The 23,994-nt window shown below is 41.6% G+C and overlaps 1 long non-coding RNA gene across 1 annotated transcript in view; it reads left to right on the forward strand.

Moving 5' to 3' along the window:
* Positions 1 to 23,994, forward strand: part of LOC124773931 — a 264,164-nt gene that overhangs the window by 103,301 nt on the left and 136,869 nt on the right. The window lies entirely within an intron of this gene.

Below are 23,994 nucleotides of genomic sequence, written 5' to 3' on the forward strand. Positions count from 1 at the left end.
AAAATTAGAGAGATTTGAGCGCGCACGGAGGCTTTCCGGCAGTCGTTCTTCCCGCGAACCATACACGAGTGGAACAGGAAAGGAAGGTAATGATAGTGGCACGTAAAGTGCCCTCCGCCACACACCGTTGGGTGGCGTGCGGAGTATAAATGTAGATGTAGATGTAGAACATAAACTGAGAGAGGAGGAGTCTTGGATGTAAGCGACAATGGGCTTACATGACGAAGTAATTGTAACAACCATATGCAGGAGAAGTCTTTCTTTGCTTTACTATCTGACGAGCTATACTGGAACAGTGTGGTTGCTTAGGCAGTTCTATCGAAGAAGTAGCAGAGTTACAGTCGTCGTTACCATCAGTGTGGGTTGGATCCCGTTTTGTTTACGGAGTGTCTCTGATTCGTGATCGGGTCTAGCAAGTAGATATCTGATTCACCAAGTTTTTCTTTCCATTTTATATTTATTTAGCGTTGTTTCGTTCCTCTCATCAATTTAATTAAAAAAGTTTTTGAACTGCTTTTGCAAAATTGTAGCACTCAATAGTCACGATGCTTTCACTAATGACCTAAGCAGGGATAGTTGCAGAGCTATTGACGTGTTTACTTCGATCGATAGTTCAACTGGAACCATTCCTGCTCCGAGCAATTTATTCAAATATCAAGTATTTCTCATCATTAGTAAATTATTTTCAGAACACCTTAGGTAAGTTTGCGTCGAGAATTCCTGAGCAACAGCTATTTCGTCGTCTCGTTGTGCTGTGATAAAATTTATCCCTAGGTCACCATGATCTATAGTAGACCATTTCAGCAGCCAAGGCAATTTCTGCTGTATTATTTATGCGTATCTGTGATGAACTGTTCCTGAGGATAGTCAGATCACGTAATAATATTACATCCGTTGGATTTTATTCAGTTGTAACAGTGTAATTTCAAGTGGAACTTTAATGCCCACTGCTACTAGCGAAACCACATCCAGTTTAAGAGACACCATTCAACATTTGTTAAATTACACCATGTAACTTTTGTTAATTTCTTTCTTACAATCTCTTTTCATCTGATCTTCCATATTCTTTGACATCCATAACAGAACTGTAGTGTCGCTGACAAACCTTCAAAATGTTAATTATGTCTCCCTGAACCGTCATTCTTTTTTCCAAATTTCTTCATGTTTTCCTTTACTCCTTTGTCAGTGTCATATCGAATAACACTATAAATAGGCTACAACCCTGTCGCACTCCCTTCTAGACTTATACCTCTCTGTCCTGTATTCGGCTCTTACAACAACTGTCTGATTTCTGTACAAGTTGTACGTAAAATTTTGTTCCCTGTACTTCACCTTTTTTTGTTGTTTTTTTTTCTTATTCATTTAAAGTATGGTGACATGTGTACATCGTGAGAACACTGAAAAATTGCGACCATGTGCAGAAAGCCTGTTGTATTATAATCTGTAAGCCTAAACGAGTGCCTGTATATTATTTTTAGATGAAACAATGACTGAAAGCATTGTCGAGGTGTATTTTTAAGGGTCAAAAATCGTGACTGGTTACAGTTTATTACTTACTTTCCTGTGAGGTTACGGCGTTATAGTGCTTCTGCTGGTCCTTTCCTCGCTACACCTGCGTCTTGACTCGGCAGAGAATCCTTGTGGAATGCTGCTGCATTTGAGGCCGTCACATGCCACATCAATACCCCTTTGAGAGAAGACCTTCTGGCGTGATTGCCTCTTTACGAGAAGATACTGCTTTACCACTCTGGCTACAGTTGCGCTTCTCTCCTACAGGAAGCCATCCAGGTTCATAGCTGTCTCATGATTGGAGCAAGCGAGGTCTTCTCCAGCGGCCACGGCGGCGATGCTGATTATACTTTATACACCGGGAGTTCCTCTGCAGTAACAGGGCAGGAGATAAAGTTGGTGCACCCGTAAAAGAAACAGTCCGAGGATGGGGCGCTCTTAACCGTTCGAGCCACATGAGATCCCCGACGAATGCAAGGTCTGCGTCGCCTATTGCGCCGTTTATTCTCGTGTATATGCACGCAAATGCGTTTCAAGTGCGACGCCAAAGGGCCTAAATTCATAGTCACAGTATTAACATAGCCAGTTTACAGCATAAGGCGAACTGTACGCTTGGTAAAAATGACGTTCACTGTGCACGCTTATGCAGAAACTTTGCAGCAGATGCGTAGCTGCAGAAATTACGTGGAGATCAACTCTTGCATGGTGCACGCTGAAGTATTCAGGACTGGTGTTGAAATCTCTTTTAAGAAGTCGCGATTGGTGTTGGCTGTAGGCCTACAGACTGCGTGTGCTAACCAAGAATTTGTTCATTATTTATTGATTACAATCTTCGAAATCTATCGCGATTTAGTGACACATAATGTGTGTTGGGAGTTCCCAGAAATCATCGATAACATTTTGGAGATTGTCCACGGATGTTCCTAGAATGTTGCAATGTAAGAAATCCATGTGCACTGGTGATTGGTTAAAAATCGTGATGATATTATGATTTCGTCGTTTTGTCACCCCAATTACTTTTGTTTCTCTAAAAACGTCTTCACAACAATGTAAAATCCTTTAATATGCAGACACCAACATGAAAGACAAAGCAATGCAACAGCAATCAAAGCAAAAGTACTGTGACGAGGTTTCGTCCGCTGTGTAGCAGGGCAGCTTAGCCTCGGCGTGCTGCTTTGCCATTGCATTCGGTGATCCCATACAGGAGGTCATACAAATTAACTGTTAATCAGTGGACATACCTGTACTACTGTGTATCACTCTTAACGCACAACTCATACCGACAGTAAGACAAACCTGGGACGGGCGTGAGCAGTACAGTGTACGAGGGGCGTTTGAAACGTCCGTGCAAAAATAAAAACTACTTACGTGTTTGAGGTAAACCTATTTTTTATTTTTCGACATGGTCTCGTTTTAGAGTTATACACTTCGTCCAACGCTGTTCTAATTTGTTGGTCCATTCCGAATAATAGGAATTGTCCAAGTCTGCAAAATATCTATAAGTTGCTGCAATCACCTCCTCGTTTGAATAAAATCTTTGTCCCGCCAGCCATTTCTTAAAATTGGGAAACAAATAGTAGACTGAGGGAGCCAAGTCTGGAGAACAGGGGGGATGTGAAACGAGCTGGAATCCTATTTTCATTAATTTTGCGACAACAACTGCTGAGCTGTGCGCTGGTGCATTGTCGTGATGGGAAAGGACTTTTTGCGGTCCAATCGCCGCCTTTTCTCTTGCAGCTCGTTTTTCAAACGGTCCGGTCCAATAACGATGAATAATATTCACCTGTAATAGGTTTACCCATTTCCAGATAGTCGATGAGGATTATCCCTTGCGAACCCCAAAAGGCAGTCGCCATAACCTTTCCTGCCGAGGAAATGGTCTTCGCCTTTTCTCGTGCAGATTCTCCCTTAGTAACCCATTGTTTAAATTGCTGTTTGGTCTCAGGAGTAGAGTAATGTATCCATGTTTCATCCACAGTGACGAAACGACGCTTAAAGCCCTGCTGATATTCCTGAACAGCTGCAAACCATCCTTGCAACATTTCACACGATTCCGATTTTGGTCAAGCGTGAGCAATCACAGAACCCACCTTGTGGATAGCTTTCTTATGTCCAAATGTTTATGCAAAAATTATGTGCTCGTTCATTCGAGATTCCCACAGCACTAGCAATCTCACACACCTTAATTCTTCTGTCATACATCACCATATCATGGATTTTATCAATGATTCCTGGAGTCGTAACATCCACAGGGCCTCCAGAACGCTCAGCATCACTTGTGCCCATATGGCCACTCCAAAAATTTTGAAACCACTTATAAGCTGTTCTAATCGAAGGTGAAGAGTCACCTTAATGCTCATCAAGCTTCTCTTTAGTCTCCTGAGGCGTTTTGCCTTTCAAAAAGTAATGTTTAATCACCACACGAAAATCTTTTTCGTCAATTTTTTGACAATCACTCGACTTCCTTGATACACACGAATGCCAAGCACACAGAAATAGACCAATATGGCTGAAAGTTGGTGTGCATTCTTTCCAAAGATGCTACTAACTAAACATGACCTTGAAACGCGCCGGTGGTGCCATCTCTCGCACTTTGCACAGACTTTTCAAGCGCCCCTCATAGCTATTTAAGATAATTGTCGTTTATTGCTCCGTCTCAGTTGCACATTTTTAATTAGATGACATGTTTAGATAATCTTCAAATATAAAAAGAAAAGTAAAATAATACATGTACCATCCAATATTTTACAGTAAGTAGAAAAGAAACGAATTGTACATGAAAGTAGAATTTACGTAAGTCGCTCCGTCAGCAACCCGTCTTGTCTATTCAGAACCACGTAAGAGTACTATGTTTTCCAACTGTGGTCAGTGTTTTAAATAGATACACGTTGGAGGTAGAGGAAATGGAGTGAGGCTGACAGGGAGAGGGGAAATGAAGCAGGGTGGGGTGGTGGGGATATCATAAGCTAACAAGAGAGGCTGTACTAAAATTATAGAATGTATCAATACATAAAAATTCTCGTTGGCACAATAATAGTGCGGAACAATGAGTATGTAAAATGTAAACGGCATCAAATAGTGAAATTGCCTAATGGAGCGTGGAGCGAAGGGGGCGGTAGGGGGTGGGGGGTGGTTATAGCGGGCAAAGATGGCAATAGCGGGGTGGGAGGGGGCGGGGAAGCGATAGTGGCAGGGATGCTATGGGTTTAACAAGAAAAGATCGTATACTGAAACTGCAAAAGTCAATAATGTAAGAATCCTTCTGTTAAGATGCTAGAATACACGCGTAAAACTGTAAAAGGGGAATAAAATAGATTATAAAAGTGGCAATAAAGTAGCGAAAACTGAGTTACTATCTGAAGATAATCAAAGAGTAAACTTTGGAAGTATAAAGTCGTAAGTTCCTACTCCGAAACCATGTATACGTCTTTGTCTTCCTGTTCAACTGTTAGCGCGCCGCCATTGATTTTACGCTGTTGTCGTCGTATTGTTAATTTTTCTATAGTAACTTAATTACTGATGAGACGGAGTAACAGTTGCTCACTGCAACTTGCTTTATAAAGCGATCTTTATTCCTCTTATGCTCGCGTAGTGACAGTTTTAATAACTTATTAATTATGAATCGAAAATATGCTACCTTTGTTCTTTCAGGATGCTAGGTCTTAGCCAATAATATTTTCTGCACAGGTCGGTTTTCTGTACACACGAAAACGGTGTTAAGCTACTTCCCTTGTAACCATAATGTAGAGACAGCTGAGGGCTCCATTATTTCCGCGCTCAACTGTGAACCTAATTTGCGAGTGAACAGCATTAATTCTCTCCACTATGTCATTAACATCACTATGATCTCCTTTAACAAACAAAATAGCATCATAGATATAGCGACAATAGTGGAGAACTTTACGTTACTGCAGTTTTGTTAGTGAAAAATTGGTTTTCTAAATGATTGCGGAAAGTCTCAGCCATAATGCCAGCCATGGAATTTCCCATGGCTATCCGTTCAGGTTGTGATGTATCTTACCGTTGAACGCGCAATAGCTATAAGATAAAGTCAGTTCTAGAAGCGCCATTAATTCAACGGTATCTCCTGAGGCCCCTTTATTGTGTTTTATAAAATTGTTCTTAATTGTCTCTAATGTCTCATGGCAGACATGTTAGTATACAAACGCTCCACTTCTAGGGATGCACAGATTGAATCGCCGCGCGGAGTGGCAGCCCGGTTTGAGGCGCCATGTCACGGATTGCGCGACCCCTCCCGCCGGAGGTTTGAATCCTCCCTCGGGCATGGGTGTGTGTGTTATTCCTAGCATAAATTAGTTTAAGTTAGTTTAAATACTGTGCAACTCTAGAGACCAATGACCTCAGCAGTTTGGTCCCTTAGGAATTCACACACATTTGAACATTTGAAAGATTGAATCAGCTAGTATTACTGTACTGTTAACTTTGTTCGCAAACTCTAAAGTATTTTTAAGCTATACTGCTAGTGAAATGTGTATAACGTTTTCAACTTCGTGCTAGCGTTGCATTTATTGGGGCATTAGGACTTAATCCCTTGTTCGATATGGATTTGTACACTATAGTGAAAATGGTGCCTACTCAGATGGTGAGAGACGTTTTTATTCACAGAACTTGAAAATATAATCAGTGAAAAACTGTTGTAAATTAAATGTAACAAAGAATACTTGTATCAGAATACAATTCCAAAGCCTGCAAAAGATAAAATCGGGAATGAAAACGCAATAGCTCGCGTAGTAAAAAATATATTATTTTGTAAATATATATTATTATATGTAAATAAATATATTATTATATGAGTAAAAGCAGAAATCAGGGACGCCTACAAGAACAAGGACGTTTTAAATTAAGAGTTGTGCTTATTGAACTTAAAGGAAGCTGAATTGTAGTCTCCTGTACAGTTGGACATCTTATGTACATTTATTGCAAATAGAGCGGACAGTGAAAGAACAAAGATAATTGCAAGGTATCATATGAAAATATTATGTACAACATGTGGAAGCGCGACTGTTACGGTCGCAGGTTCGCTGCCTCGGGCATGGATGTGTGTGATGTCCTTAGGTTAGTTAGGTTTAAGTAGTTCTAAGTTCTAGGGGACTGATGACCACAGATGTTTAGTCCCATAGTTCTCAGAGCCATTTGAACCATTTTTGAACATGTGGAAGGAGACGTGAAAACAAAACTGTGCCAGAAAAAGACGAGTTTATCAACAAGCTTGTTAATGTTACAGGTATTCCTCTCAAAGTTCAAGAGATATTCCTACCTTTAAAAGGGTCAAACTATAATCGCGAACTATGATTAGGACAGAAAGACATAAACATAATTATAGCAGAGGTCAAATGCGCTGGTGATGTAGCAAAGCTTCCCATTCATGAGCAGAATGAGGTTGTCGTCAAAGTCACCAATGCGTTAAAAACACAGTTGCAGTCAAAAAGTAGCCGTAAAAATAAAGATAGGATTATGAATAATTTAAATAAGAAGTTAAAGAGACATAAAGCATTAATCATCAGGGCATATGAAAGCAAAACTATGGTCCTTATGAGTGACACAGATTATGTAAACAAAACAAAAATTTGTCTCTGCAAACGGGATTAACGAAGTGACTAGAGATCCTACAAAAAGTTCCAAGTAGATCCTACAAAAAAGTTCCATGTACAACTAAAGCGCAAAATTGAAAACTCAGATTTTCTGTTTTCTGACAGGGAAAAAAGCGAGGTACAGTCACGAACTCAGAAACGCCGCCGGCCGGAGTGGCCGTGCGGTTCTAGGCGCTACAGTTTGGAAACGAGCGACCGCTACGGTCGCAGGTTCGAATCCTGCCTCGGGTATGGATGTGTGTGATGTCCTTAGGTTAGTTAGGTTTAATTAGTTCTTAGTTCTAGGCGACTGATGACCTCAGAAGTTAAGTCGCGTAGTGCTCAGAGCAATTTGAACCATTTGAGCCAGAAACGCCAGACATGCATGCACAGGTTAAATTTCATAAAAAGGACAAATCCATGAGGCTTATATCCACCACTGTCTCGGTAAATACAACGCTACCACAAAGTCGAAAACGCTATACACATTTCACCAGCAGTATAGTTTAAAAAATACTTCCGAGTTTGCAAACAAAGTCAAGGATACAGTCATACCATGTGATTCCATCTCTGCGTTCCTGGAAGTGGCGAATTTGTATACTAACGTGCCTGTCCATGAGACATTAGAGATAATTAAGCACAACAATATAAAACACAGTAAAATGAACTTAGGAGAAAAAGTTGATATAATAGAGCTTCTAGAACTGACCTTACCCTACAACTATTTCACGTTTAACGGTAAGGTGCTCCACCAGCCTGAAGGGCTAGCCGTGGGAAATTCCTTAGCCGGCATCATGGTTGAGATTTTGCTTAATCATTTGGAAGACCAGTTTTTCACTGACAACCCTGAAGAGAAACACAAAGTTCTCTAGTACTACCGCTGTGTCGATGATGCTAATTTGTTACTTAAAGGAGAGCAAAGCGATGTTAATGATATAGTGGAGAGAATGTGTGCTATTCACGCAAAAATTAGGTTTACAGTTGAGCGAGCGTGGAAGTAAAGGAGCCATTAACTATCTCTACATTACGGTTACTAGAGAGGTGCGTAAACACAGAGAAGACGAGTCACTTTCTCACTTATTTCCATATTCAAGGCTACTCTTTAATGTTGATATTACACCCAAGACGTCATTTTTGTGAGGCGACAGTAAGTTACCAGCATGAGCAGGCATTAATGGGAATATACCGAGCGAGGTGGCGCAGTGGTTAGACACTGGACTTGGATTCGGGAGGACGACGGTTCAATCCCGCGTCCGGCCATCCTGATTTAGGTTTTCCGTGATTTTCCTAAAATCGCTCCAGGAAAATGCCGGGATGGTTCCTTTGAAAGGGCACGGCCGACTTTCTTCCCCATCCTTCCCTAATCCGATGAGACCGATGACCTCGCTGTCTGGTCTCCTTCCTCAAGCAACCCAACCCAACCCAATTAATGGGAATACATGCGTTGTTAATGCATGCGGGATCTTTATGGTGGCTCTCCTTCGAATAGTATTTTTCTGGAGTTGGGAACACGCACAGGGTCTGGTTATTTAAAAGAATACCTTGCAGTGGACCTTTGGGCCTTGGAAGCCATGGGCAGCTATTGGGGAAGGAACATCTTGAAGCACTTATCGTGGACAGAATGCTGGTTCCAAGAATTCCTCGCACCCGTGTGCTGATAATGCTTTCAGCCTAAGAGGCGGAAAAACTGCCTACCTGGTAGGCACCTCTAGCCACAGAAGGTGCAGGAGCACGAGAGAAATTTAAGTCACGCGCCCAAGGCGTTTCGACAGTGTCGTAAACACCTTTTGTGAACAGGGATGGCGGACATAAAAATTTGGGGGCTTCCGTGTTCACAGTGGGCTGGACATTAGAGGGAGCCGTCAGGAGGTGTTGCACCTCTGCCTGCAGAGCTTTTTGGGAAGCCTGAGGCCTTCAAAACAATTTTACAATGAACGCAACATTTATGGCGGCTCTGAAGTGGTCTATGTCACGACACGAAAGCGCTTCTCTAAGTTTAACGGAGGCCCCTGGTCAGACACGCTATAACATTCTGGCCGTCCAGACAGCGGCCGTGGTGGCCGAGCGGTTCTAGGCCCTTCAGTCTGGAACCACGTGACCGCTACGGTCGCAGGTTCGAATCCTGCCTCGGGCATGGATGTGTGTGATGTCCTTACTTTACTTAGGTTTAAGTACTTCTAAGTTCTAAGGGACTGATGACCTCAGATGTTAAATCCCATAGTGCTCAGAGCCATTTGAACCATTTTTGAACCGTCCAGACAACGATCTCATGGATAAATAATATTATGTTGACTTTAGATCTAAGTGGAAACTCAAAACACGCTGCCTAAAGTGCCCACGGAAAAAAAATGGTCAGGTCTCGCCATTTGTCCTTAGTTCCATCAAGGTAGTATAACTTCTGTGTAGAATAAATCCATCAAAGTCTATTCAGCGTTAGATAATTTCAGATTGTATCATCCATCTTTTGGTAAATGGTTTAACCAGACAAACCTTAGTCTTTTCCAACCAATCGCCACCCAGTGGAGTGTTAATTATTTGTTTCATCTATTTGTGTTGTAACAGTTCATGATTCATTTGTCATCATGTTTATCATATATCGTCTGTCCTATTTTATAATCAATTAATTGTCCCATAATTTATATAAAAGGTCAATCCCGTGTTGGTATATTAATCACCGATTACCAGTTGACTACAATGATGACAGGGCCACCATTCCATTACTGTTATTTCAGCATTCAAGTTCATTTAGATTCTGATAAATGTGATAACATCTAATGCAGACCAAGAATAACCACTGTCAGAGGGTAGAATCTATTCATCAGACACATAGCCGGGTAGACAAGTGGAAGGCTTACAAGTTAAAGTGAGTGCTGTCAGGGAGGAAACTTGCATTTGCCTGTACCCTTTCAAATCATACCGCAAGTCCAGTGTAGTTTTGCAACCCCTTTTTAGCATGTACAGAAAACCGACCTGTGCTCAAAATATTATTGGCTAAGACTTGGCACCCTGAAAGAACAAATATAGCACATTTTAGATCAATAATTATAAGTTATTAAAACTGCCACTAAGCGAGCATAAGCCGGCCGGGGTGGCCGAGCGGTTCTAGGCGCTACGGTCTGGAACCCCGCGACCGCTACGGTCGCAGGTTCGAATCCTGCCTCGGGCATGGATGTGTGTGATGTCCTTAGGTTAGTTAGGTTTAAGTAGTTCTAAGTTCTAGGGGACTGATGACCTCAGAAAAGACCCATAGTGCTCAGAGCCATTTGAACCAAGCGAGCATAAGAGGAATAAAGAAATCGCTATTAAAAAGCAAGCTGCAGTGAGCAACTGTTACCCAATCTCATCAGTAACTAAGTTAGCACAGAAAATTAAGACAACGACAGCAGCGTAAAACCAATGGCGGCACGCCAACACTTGAATAGGAAGACAAGAAAGTCGCGTACATGCCCATTAGTTATGAAGGATGGGTTTCGCAATACCTATTTCGCAATACCAATTTGCGTATACGGATTAAAACTAATGACATCATTTTCTTCAGACTGAGGCACCTTGTGAATAGAAAATTCACGGCGGGTGGTGTTCGTAAACTAAAGTGCAGAAACTGTCTAAAGGCATACGCAGGACAGAGAGGCAGGACGTTTGAAATACGCTTCAAAGAGTACGCTTCAGTTCACACTAATGAAACCGTGTTTGGTGAGCATTTTGAAACACCGAACCGTGCTTTTGGAACCAATGATACGCATTTGGAAATGCATCACGATGAACCTAAGGGCACGTCCTGATAATGCTGGAAGAAATTTAGATTCTGACACACCGCCTGCAAGAACCTGGGAACACAATATGTCAGCAGCACGGTTTTATTAACAGTGCGTATTTAGAAACACTGAAAGAGTCTTCCAATCATCCACCTCGACGCGGCGCACGTGTGGTCAACAGCCTCACTCGCAGAGAATAGGCAGCAGCAGTGCATCGGCTCACACATCGTCCTAGCAGCAGGCCGGCGTGCAGACTGGCTTCCGCACATACTGCAAAAGTGCGCTCCGTACAATGCCACCAAGCAGAAGAAAATGCAATTGACAGTAACTGTCACACCCTGTTCCCTGTAATTCTAGTTGCCGCAACTAGTTTCACCTTGTTTAGGTTATAAATTTTCTATTTTTTTTTTTTTTTTTTTTTAGTTCGTAGTATTAAATGGCACTTCACGTATTTCTAGGTCCTCTACATAATTCCACTTCTGTAATTTCACGATATTTTTTTTTCTTTCGTTATTTTATGCGTTTAATTTTGTACACACATTGTTCTACGCTATTAGTCTGCCAACCAGAATTTTCACATAAACGTAAGTTCGAAAATTTTAGCACGGTCTCTGCTAAATACTACTAAACACAGCCTTCCGAAATGCCTTCACAAAAGAAGACGAAGTAAATATTCCAGAATACGAATCAAGAACAGCTGCCAATATGAGTAACGTAGAAGTAAATATCCTCGGAGTAGTGAAGCAACTTAAATCACTTAATAAAAGCAAGTCTTCTGGTCCAGACTGTGTACCAATTAGGTTCCTTTCGTAGTATGCTGATGCATTAGCTCCGTATTTAACAATCATATACAACCGTACGCTCGACGACAGATCCGTACCCAAAGACTGGAAAGTTAAACAGGTCACACTAATATTCAAAAAAGGTAGTAGGAGAAATCCACTAAATCACAGGCCCATATCGTTAAAGTTGATATGCAGCAGGATTTTAGAACATATATTGTGATCGAACACAATGAATTAACTCGAAGAAAACGGTCTATTGACACACAGTCAACATGGGTTTAGAAAACATCGTTCTTGTGAAACACAACTGGCTCTTTATCCACGTGAAGCGCTGAGTGCTATTGACAAGGGATTTCAGATCGATTCCGTATTTCTGGATTTACGGAAGGCTTTTGACACTGTACCACAGAAGGGGCTCGTAGCGAAATTGCGTGCTTATGGAATATCGTCTCAGTTATGTGACTGGATCTGTGATTTCCTATCAGAGAGGTCACAGTTGGTAGTAACTGACAGAAAGTCATCGAGTATGGGCCCTTTGCTGTTCTTTATCTATATAAACCATTTGGGAGACAATCTGAGCGGCCGTCTTCGGTTTTTGCGGATTACGCTGCTGTTTATTGACTAATAAAGTCATCAGAAGGTCAAAACAAACTGCAAAACGATTTGGGAGAAATATCGGAATGGTGCGAAAAGTGGCATTTGGCCTTAAATAATGAAAAGTGCTAAAAGGAACTCGTTAAACTTCGGTTACACGATAAATCAGTCTAATCTAAAAGCCGTTAATTCAACTAAATACCTAGGTATTACAATTATGAACAACTTAAATTGGAAGGAACACACAGAAAATGTTGTGGGGAAGGCTAACCAAAGACTGCGTTTTATTGGCAGGACACTTAGAAAATGTAACAGACGTACTAAGGAGACTGCCCACACTACGCTTGTCCGTCCTCTTTCAGAATAGTGCTGCGCGGTGTGGGATCCTTACCAGATAGGACTGACGGAGTACATCGAAAAAGTTCAAAGAAAGGCAGCACGTTTTGTATTATCGCGAAATATGGGAGAGAGTGTCACAGAAATCATACAGGATTTGGGGTGGACATCATTACAAGAAGGCGTTTTTCGTCGCGACGGAATCTTCTCACGAAATTCCAATCACCAACTTTCCTCCTCCTAATACGAAAATATTTTGTTGACACCGACTTGCATAGGGAGGAACGATCACCAAGATACAATAAGGGAAATCAGAGCTCGTACGGAAAGATATAGGTGTTCATTCTTTCCGCGCACTATACGAGATTGGAATGATAGAGAATTGTGAAGGTGGTTCGATGAACCCTCTGCCAGGCACTTAAATGTGATTTGCAGACTATCGATGTAGATGTAGAAATTGTTAAATTCATGATATCCCCACCGCACCCTCACTGCTTGCTTGCCCCTCCCCCAATGAACCGTTCAAATGGCTCTGAGCACTATGGGACTTAACATCTGAGGTCATCAGTCCCCTAGAACTTAGAACTACTTAAACCTGACTAACCTAAGGACATCACACACATCCATACCCAAGGCGGGATTCGAATCTGCGACCGTAGCAGTCGCACGGTTCCGGACAATGAGCCGTACTCCATTTCCCTTTCTTCCTCCTCCTCCCCCCTCCCCTTTACCGCCGACATTTACGTGTTTAAACCATTGATTTCAGTTGAAAAACACAGTACTCTGATATGTGGTTCTGAGTAAACAACTACATCGGTAATTTTCCTTTCTACTAATACTAAATATTTAGTTTTACTTTGTCTTAGATCTGAAGATGATCCAGAGTGATTCAAACTTGTAATTTGGTTAGAAATGTGCAAATGAGAGGGAAGAAAAAATGTGAATTATCTTAAAATGAAATCTAATTATTCCAAACGAATCACCTGAGATCATGGATTCCTTGTAAGCTTTCTATAAAAATGTATGTGTAAATTAAAATATCTTTCTTCAAAAACTCTCTCTTCATGTAACACGTACTGTAGATATCGTGTTCAACTGCTGAGCAACACTGTTTGCTGGTCGGTGATTATTGACAAACATGAGTATGCAACATAAAAAGACAGTGAACTGAAACAAGACTTGAATGAAGACAAATGCAATGAAATTTCAAAAGAAACTAATTGCGTGCTCGGTGAAAACTATTTAACTATGATTCAATACGAAGTACTTTATGAAAGTTACGTAGTATGAAGTGTAATGTCTGACTTGAAATATGCGCGAAAAACATTACATGAGAATTGTGACTATGTACTATTTGATCATAAGAATACAAAGTGAGATCTTCCCTGAAATAAAAATAACTTACCTCATGCTCAGCATGCTGTTTTGTGTCTGGTAAGTAATGCGTTAGCAGCGTAGAAAGAGCTACCACCAAGACGATAGTCACATTCCTTTCCGTACGCATGCGACAACATCCGCCACCAATAAGTTCCAAAATTCAGTGAATGAAGATGAAATTTTTGCTGAGCTGTGACTATGTTCTGCGTGTCTCGTAGTTTTTGCGCAGCCATCTTCTGAAAACCTGGATGAGCCTATAGATAACTCTGTACAGGTATAGTGACACACATCCAACTGATTGAGCAGGCTGTTACGTGATGTTTCTAAGGAAACTACTCAGTCGCTAGTCGGCACTGAATAATTTCTTACATTTTATTAAATCGCTGATTTTTTTATGCTGAAACGTATGTGGCAGACGACACAGGTGTATTTATGTTCATCTTGATATTAATGAAAATAAGTATATTCTGTTCTGTAGCATTACTAGCATTGAATATCGTCGGATTCACTGTAGAATTACTCGGTTGTCATAAACTACGTCACTAACGTAAAAGCACAGTTTTGTACACATCTATTACATAAATAACCGACGGCCTTGTGTCGTTGAATAATCCCGGTTCTCATCATATCACCGAAACTGAGCAACCTCAGGCATGGCCAGTACTTGGTTGGGTAACCGCCAGGATACGCCAAGCGCTTATCACCTCTCTTTTCACTGATATGTTGTTGTTGTTGTGGTCTTCAGTTCTGAGACTGGTTTGATGCAGCTCTCCATGCTACTCTATCCTGTGCAAGCTTTTTCATCTCCCAGTACCTACTGCAACCTACATCCTTCTGAATCTGCTTAGTGTATTCATCTCTTGGTCTCCCTCTACGATTTTTACCCTCCACGCTGCCCTCCAATACTAAATTGGTGATCCCTTGATGCCTCAGAACATGTCCTACCAACCGATCCCTTCTTCTGGTCAAGTTGTGCCACAAACTTCTCTTCTCCCCAATCCTATTCAATACTTCCTCATTAGTTATGTGATCTACCCATCTAATCTTCAGCATTCTTCTGTAGCACCACATTTCGAAAGCTTCTATTCTCTTCTTGTCCAAACTATTTATCGTCCATGTTTCACTTCCATACATGGCTACACTCCATACGAATACTTTCAGAAATGACTTCCTGACACTTAAATCTATACTGGATGTTAACAAATTTCTCTTCTTCAGAAACGCTTTCCTTGCCATTGCCAGCCTACATTTTATATCCTCTCTACTTCGACCATCATCAGTTATTTTGCTCCCCAAATAGCAAAACTCCTTTACTACTTTAAGTGCCTCATTTCCTAATCTAATTCCCTCAGCATCACCCGACTTAATTAGACTACATTCCATTATCCTTGTTTTGCTTTTGTTGATGTTCATCTTATATCCTCCTTTCAAGACACTGTCCATTCCATTCAACTGCTCTTCCAAGTCCTTTGCTGTCTCTGACAGAATTACAATGTCATCGGCGAACCTCAAAGTTTTTATTTCTTCTCCATGAATTTTAATACCTACTCCGAATTTTTCTTTTGTTTCCTTTACTGCTTGCTCAATATACAGATTGAATAACATCGGGGAGAGGCTACAACCCTGTCTTACTCCCTTCCCAACCACTGCTTCCCTTTCATGTCCCTCGACTCTTATAACTGCCATCTGGTTTCTGTACAAATTGTAAATAGCCTTTCGCTCCCTGTATTTTACTCCTGCCACCTTTAGAATTTGAAAGAGAGTATTCCAGTCAACATTGTCAAAAGCTTTCTCTAAGTCTACAAATGCTAGAAACGTAGGTTTGCCTTTCCTTAATCTTTCTTCTAAGATAAGTCGTAAGGTCAGTATTGCCTCACGTGTTCCAGTGTTTCTACGGAATCCAAACTGATCTTCCCCGAGGTTGGCTTCTACTAGTTTTTCCATTCGTCTGTAAAGAATTCGTGTTAGTATTTTGCAGCTGTGACTTATTAAGCTGATAGTTCGGTAATTTTCACATCTGTCAACACCTGCTTTCTTTGGGATTGGAATTATTATATTCTTCTTGAAGTCTGAGGGTATTTCGCCTGTTTCATACATCTTGCTCACCAGATGGTAGAGTTTTGTCAGGACTGGCTCTCCCACGGCCGTCAGTAGTTCCAATGGAATATTGTCTACTCCGGGAGCCTTGTTTCGACTCAGGTCTTTCAGTGCTCTGTCAAACTCTTCACGCAGTATCATATCTCCCATTTCATCTTCATCTACATCCTCTTCCATTTCCATAATATTTTCCTCAAGTACATCGCCCTTGTATAGACCCTCTATATACTCCTTCCACCTTTCTGCTTTCCCTTCTTTGCTTAGAACTGGGTTTCCATCTGAGCTCTTGATATTCATACAAGTCGTTCTCTTATCTCCAAAGGTCTCTTTAATTTTCCTGTAGGCGGTATCTATCTTACCCCTAGTGAGATAGGCCTCTACATCCTTACATTTGTCCTCTAGCCATCCCTGCTTAGCCATTTTGCACTTCCTGTCGATCTCATTTTTGAGACGTTTGTATTCCTTTTTGCCTGTTTCACTTACTGCATTTTTATATTTTCTCCTTTCATCAATTAAATTCAATATTTCTTCTGTTACCCAAGGATTTCTACTAGCCCTCGTCTTTTTACCTACTTGATCCTCTGCTGCCTTCACTACTTCATCCCTCAAAGCTACCCATTCTTCTTCTACTGTATTTATTTCCCCCATTCCTGTCAGTTGCTCCCTTATGCTCTCCCTGAATCTCTGTACAACCTCTGGTTCTTTTAGTTTATCCAGGTCCCATCTCCTTAAATTCCCACCTTTTTGCAGTTTCTTCAGTTTTAATCTACAGGTCATAACCAATAGATTGTGGTCAGAGTCCACATCTGCCCCTGGAAATGTCTTACAATTTAAAACCTGGTTCCTAAATCTCTGTCTTACCATTATATAATCTATCTGATACCTTTTAGTATCGCCAGGGTTCTTCCATGTATACAACCTTCTTTCATGATTCTTAAACCAAGTGTTAGTTATGATTATGTTGTGCTCTGTGCAAAATTCGACCAGGCGGCTTCCTCTTTCATTTCTGTCCCCCAATCCATATTCACCTACTATGTTTCCTTCTCTCCGTTTTCCTACACTCGAATTCCAGTCACCCATGACTATTAAATTTTCGTCTCCCTTCACAATCTGAATAATTTCTTTTATTTCATCATACATTTCTTCAATTTCTTCGTCATCTGCAGAGCTAGTTGGCATATAAACTTGTACTACTGTAGTAGGCGTGGGCTTCGTATCTATCTTGGCCACAATAATGCGTTCACTATGCTGTTTGTAGTAGCTTACCCGCATTCCTATTTTCCTATTCATTATTAAACCTACTCCTGCATTACCCCTATTTGATTTTGTGTTTATAACCCTGTAGTCACCTGACCAGAAGTCTTGTTCCTCCTGCCACCGAACTTCACTAATTCCCACTATGTCTAACTTCAACCTATCCATTTCCCTTTTTAAATTTTCTAACCTACCTGCCCGATTAAGGGATCTGACATTCCACGCTCCGATCCGTAGAACGCCAGTTTTCTTTCTCCTGATAACGACATCCTCTTGAGTAGTCCCCGCCCGGAGATCCGAATGGGGGACTATTTTACCTCCGGAATATTTTACCCAAGAGGACGCCATCATCATGTAATCATACAGTAAAGCTGCATGCCCTCGGGAAAAATTACGGCTGTAGTTTCCCCTTGCTTTCAGCCGTTCGCAGTACCAGCACAGCAAGGCCGTTTTGGTTATTATTACAAGGCCAGATCAGTCAATCATCCAGACTGTTGCCCTTGCAACTACTGAAAAGGCTGCTGCCCCTCTTCAGGAACCACACGTTTGTCTGGCCTCTCAACAGATACCCCTCCGTTGTGGTTGCACCTACGGTACGGCTATCTGTATCGCTGAGGCACGCAAGCCTCCCCACCAACGGCAAGGTCCATGGTTCATGGGGGGGTTCACTGATATCCTGGATTAAATTACCGACCTCTCAGCAGGGTCTCATGGAGTGGGGGGACGTGACTGGGTTCGTGATCTGCTCGTCGAATGGTGACTTTAAGATCGTCTGCTGCCCTTAGTGCTATTAGAGAAAAGTAGGCCGTATGCCAGTACCGAGCTTAACCCTCTCCGTCCTCTCATAATCCAACACAAACATACACACTACATACACACTCATTGCAGTCCCTTACACTTACAAGATACACGGAACTCTCACACGCTGTGACAGAAAGGTGTCCTTCTTCTTTTAGGATAGGAAAAACCTTCCCAAACAGGCTGCTGAACCTGCATTTCGAGGTCTCCCAGCCATTCTCCCCTTGTCCACTACTCAACACTGGCTGACAAGCTTTCTGCCAGAAACATGAAGAAAAAACCTCTACAGGCAGAGATAACGAGACACGTATCTCCTTCTTACAACTCAGCAACAATTATTGCTTCTCTCTGATGTGGTTCTATTTAAAGACAGTTTTCGCTTTGCGCAATGAACAATCAAATGGAAGTGAGACAGGCGAAAAGAATTGTTCAAATGGCTCTGATCACTATGGGACTTAACATCTGAGGTCATCAGTCACCTAGACTGTTAACTAATTAACTAATTAAACCTAACTCAACTAAGGACATCACACACAGCCATGCCCGAGGCAGGATTCGAACCTGCGACAGTAGCAGCAGCGCGGTTCCGGACTGAAGGACCTAGAACCGCTCTGCCACAGCGACCGGCCAACGATGATTGTGCCCAAGCGTACACCTCCTCGTCCGAAGCAAATCGATAGCCTCGAATGCCCGCCCACATGTAGCCAAGGTTGTTTCGAGTACGCTCAGAAGTTTTGCTCTATACAGTCCCAATGGCTCCCGATGCGATTTTCATATTTTTTTACTTCTAAAGAAAGACATTCATTGCCGTCGATTTCCTTCGAACGTAGAGGGACACGCATGAGTGTAATAATGGTTCCGGAGACAACTGCAAAAATTTTTCCATGAGAGCAATGACCGTCTTGTCTTACAATGAGATAAATGTATTAATAGGTATGCCGATTAGTTTTGAAACAATAAACAGTTTACTTACTTTTTCCCCATCTGTCTCATTTTCATTTGACTGCTTCTTGTAATTAACCCTGTGACAAAAGTCATTTTGAGTAACATTATTGCTGGCTAAAGACCAGATGAACATGTAGTCTAATACCGTAAAATTTCAGAGCACAACAGTTCTACTGGTGTGGAATCGTAATTATTTGCCTGAACTGGATTTGCAAGAAGAAGCCGCGCTATCGCTACGGTCGCAGGTTCGAATCCTGCTTCGGGCATGGCTGTGTGTGATGTCCTTAGGTTAGTTAGGTTTAAGTAGTTCTAACCATGAACCATGGACCTTGCAGTTGGTGGGGAGGCTTGCGTGCCTCAACGATACAGATAGCCGTACCGTAGATGTACCCACAACGGAGGAGTATCTGTTGAGAAGTCAGACAAACGTGTGGTTCCTGAGGAGGGGCAGCAGCCTCTTCAGTAGTTGCAGGGGCAACATTCTGGATGATTGACTGACCTGGCCTTGTAACACTAACCAAAACGGCCTTGCTATGCTGGTACTGCGAACGGCTGAAACCAAGGGTAAACTACAGCCATAATTTTTCCCGAGGGCATGCAGCTTTACTGTATGGTTAAATGATGATGGCGTCCTCTTGGGTAAAATATTCCGGAGGTAAAATAGTCCCCCATTCGGATCTCCGGGCGGGGACTACTCAAGAGGACATCGTTATCATGTGAAAGAAAACTGGCGTTCTACAGATCGGGGCGTGGAATGGCAGATCCCTTAATCGGGCAGGTAGGTTAGAAAATTTAAAAAGGTAAATGGATAGATTAAAGTTAGATATAGTAGGAATTAGTGAAGTTCGGTGGCAGGAGGAACAAGACTTCTGGTCAGGTGAATACAGGGTTATAAATACAATATCAAATAGGGGTAATGCAGGAGTAGGTTTAATAATGAATAAAAAAATAGGAGTGCGGGTAAATTACTACAAACAGCATAGTGAACGTATTATTGTGGCCAAGGTAGACACGAAGCCCACGCCTACTATAGTAGTACAAGTTTATATGCCAACTAGCTCTGCAGATGACGAAGAAATTGAAGAAATGTATTATAAGATAAAAGAAATTATTCAGGTAGCGAAGGGAGACGAAAATTTAATAGTCATGGGTGACTGGAATTCAAGAGTAGGAAAAGGGAGAGAAGGAAGCATAGTAGGTGAATATGGATTGGGGCTAAGAAATGAAAGAGGAAGCCGCCTGGTAGAATTTAGCGCAGAGCATAACTTAATCATAGCCAACACGTGGTCTCAGAATCATAAAAAAAGGTTGTATACATGGAAGAATCCTGGAGATACTAAAAGGTATCAGATAGATTATATAATGGTTAGACAGAGATTTAGGAACCAGGTTTTAAATTGTAAGACATTTCCAGGGGCAGATGTGAACTCTGACCATAATCTATTGGTTATGAACTGTAGATTAAAACTGAAGAAATTGCAAAAAGGTGGGAATTTAAGGAGATGGGATCTGGATAAACTGACTGCACCAGAGGTTCTACAGAGTTTCAGGAAGAGCATAAGGGAACAATTGTCAGGAATGGGGGAAAGAAATACAGTAGAAGAAGAAAGGGTAGCTCTGAGGGATGAAGTAGCGAAGGCAGCAGAGGGTCAAGTAGGTAAAAAGGGATAGTAGAAATTCTTGGTTAACACAAGGAATATTGAATTTAATTGATGAAAGGAGAAAATATAAAAATGCAGTAAATGAAGCAGGCAAAATGGAATACAAATGTCTCAAAAATGAGATCGACAGGAGTGCAAAATGGCTAAGCAGGGATGGCTAGATGACACATGTAAATATGTAGAGGCTTATCTCACTAGGGGTAAGATAGATACTGCCTACAGGAAAATTAAAGAGACCTTTGGAGAAAAGAGAGCCACTAGTATGAATATCAAGAGCTCAGATGGAAACCCAGTTCTAAGCAAAGAAGGGAAAGCAGAAAGGTGGAAGGAGTATATAGAGGGTCTATACAAGGGCGATGTACTTGAGGACAATATTATGGAAATGGAAGAGGATGTAGATGAAGATGAAATGGGAGATACGATACTGCGTGAAGAGTTTGACAGAGCACTGAAAGACCTGGGTCGAAACAAGGCCCCAGGAGTAGACAACATTCCATTAGAACTACTGACAGCCTTGGGAGAGCTAGTCCTGACAAAACTCTACCATCTGGTGAGCAAGATGTACGAGACAGGCGAAATACCCTCAGACTTCAAGAAGAATATAATAATTCCAATCCCAAAGAAAGCAGGTGTTGACAGATGTGAAAATTACCGAACTCTCAGTTTAATAAGTCACAGCTGCAAAATATTAACGCGATTTCCTTACAGACGAATGGAAAAACTGGTAGAAGCCGACCTCGGGGCAGATCAGTTTGGATTCCGTAGAAATGTGGGAACACGTGAGGCAGTAATGACCTTAAGACTTATCTTAGAAGAAAGATTAAGGAAAGGCAAACCTACGTTTCTAGCTTTTGTAGACTTAGAGAAAGCTTTTGATAATGTTTATTGGAATACTCTCTTTCAAATTCTAAAGGTGACAGGGGTAAAATACAGGGAGCGAAAGGCTATTTACAATTTGTACAGAAACCAGTTGGCAGTTATAAGAGTCGAGGGGCATGAAAGGTAAGCAGTGGTTGGAAAGGGAGTGAGACAGGGTTGTAGCCTCACCCCAATGTTATTCAATCTGTATATTGAGCAACCAATAAAGGAAACAAAAGAAAAATTTGTAGTAGGTATTAAAATCCAGGGAGAAGAAATAAAAACTTTGAGGTTCGCCGCTGACATTCTAATTCTGTCAGAGACAGCAAAGGACTTGGAAGAGTAGTTGAACGGAATGGACAGTGTCTTGAAAGGAGGATATAAGATGAACATCAACAAAAGCAAAACGAGGATAATGGAATGTAGTCGAATTAAGTCGGGTGATGCTGAGGGAACTAGATTAGGAAATGAGACACTTAATGTAGTAAAGGAGTTTTGCTATTTGGGGAGCAAAATAACTGATGATGGTCTAAGTAGAGAGGATATAAAATGTAGACTGGCAATGGCAAGGAAAACGTTTCTGAAGAAGATAAATTTGTTAACATCGAGTATAGACTTAAGTGTCAGGAAATCGTCTCTGTAAGTATTTGTGTGGAGTGTAGCCATGTATGGAAGAGAAACATGGACGATAAATAGTTTAGACAAGAAGAGAATAGAAGCTTTCGAAATGTGGTGATACAGAAGAATGTTGAAAATTAGGTGGGTAGATCACGTAACTAATGAGGAGGTATTGAATAGGATTGGGGAGAAGAGAAGTTTGTGGCACAACTTGACTAGAAGAAGGGATCGGTTGGTAGGACATGTTCTGAGGCATCAAGGTTGGTTGGTTGGTTTGGGGAAGGAGACCAGACAGCGTGGTCATCGGTCTCATCGGAATAGGGAAGGAAGTCGGCCGTTCCCTTTCAGAGGAACCATCCCGGCATTTGCCTGGAGTGATTTAGGGAAATCACGGAAAACCTAAATCAGGATGGCCGGACGCGGGATTGAACCGTCGTCCTTCCGAATGCGAGTCCAGTGTCTAATCACTGCGCCACCTCGCTCGGTGAGGCATCAAGGGATCACAAATTTAGCATTGGAGGGCAGTGTGGTGGATAAAAATCTTAGAGGGAAACCAAGAGATGAATACACTAAGCAGATTCAGAAGGATGTAGGTTGCAGTAGGTACTGGGAGATGAAGGAGCTTGCGCCGGATAGCGTAGCATGGAGAGCTGCATCAAACCAGTCTCAGGACTGAAGATCACAACAACAAAAACAAGTTCTAGGGGACTGATGACCTCAGATGTTAAGTCCCATAGTGCTCAGAACCAATTTGTTGCTAGAAGAAGACAAATTTCGTGACATCTGATTAGTTCTGCGCGTTGCGAGCTGAAGATCGGAATTTTGAGTAAATATTTCGTACCTAATTTACTTGCTTAAGGACTGAATTTTCATGAAATTGTTTCTTGGTGCGTGCCTACGGCATATGATGCATGTTCCTTCAAAATTTCGTGTTCCTTGGAGCAAAAGTTTAGGCTGAGCACCAAACTGGAAACTCCGAGACGTACCGCATTCCCGTTGATTCGGCAGAAGTATTTTGAAATCCATGCCTTCCCCCCAGAGGGTGAATTTTTGATATTCCTAGAAGACAGTCCGAGTTTTTTGCGCTTACGACAACGTATGCGTACCCTACTCTTCTTAAATCCAAAAATCTAGGCCTGATTCTGTGCCTTGGCCTTGGTGATAATATAGATATTTTTTATAATATTGAGAGTTTAAAGAATTCACCGTGGCTCTCCAACGGCATATCTGTCGGCCAGACATAACGTTTTGCAACCAGATGTAGAGAGCACATATACAATAACGATAGTGCTTTTATGGACGAGGACCACGTGATTCATCGTATAGATGAAGGCATGAGAACCTTGAATTTTGAGCCTAAGGGGAGGGATTTAGATATTCATGACGAACTAGAAATTTATATGCGTTGATCGACCAGACCTCATCCAATTATTAGTGAACAAATAAATTTACCTTGTTTCTTATATATCTTAGATGAGATTCTGACATAAATGTGCTCCTTCTCACCTGATGTCCTCACATACGCCTGCTGAACTGTGTCAGTGATAATATCTATCATAACTAGTGCCTGCCGTGTTCTGTTGCCAAACATGACCAAGAAATGGCGCAGTAGGTTCGTATTTGACGTCAGTATCTGTTATTACTCAACGCACGAGTTGATGGTATCCACCAGCTGTGTAAAATGTCCCGAGACGTTATTTTGGGTAAATGTTATCATATAGGTGACTTTTTCACATTGAGTAGTTCCGAGATGGGTCCTTACCTAACCATTCCTAGTAAGTTTCTTGCGTTGTTGTATGTTTCATCATATATTGGT

The sequence above is a fragment of the Schistocerca piceifrons genome, chromosome 2, assembly GCF_021461385.2.
Source record: "Schistocerca piceifrons isolate TAMUIC-IGC-003096 chromosome 2, iqSchPice1.1, whole genome shotgun sequence".
NCBI classification, from domain to species: domain Eukaryota; kingdom Metazoa; phylum Arthropoda; class Insecta; order Orthoptera; family Acrididae; genus Schistocerca; species Schistocerca piceifrons.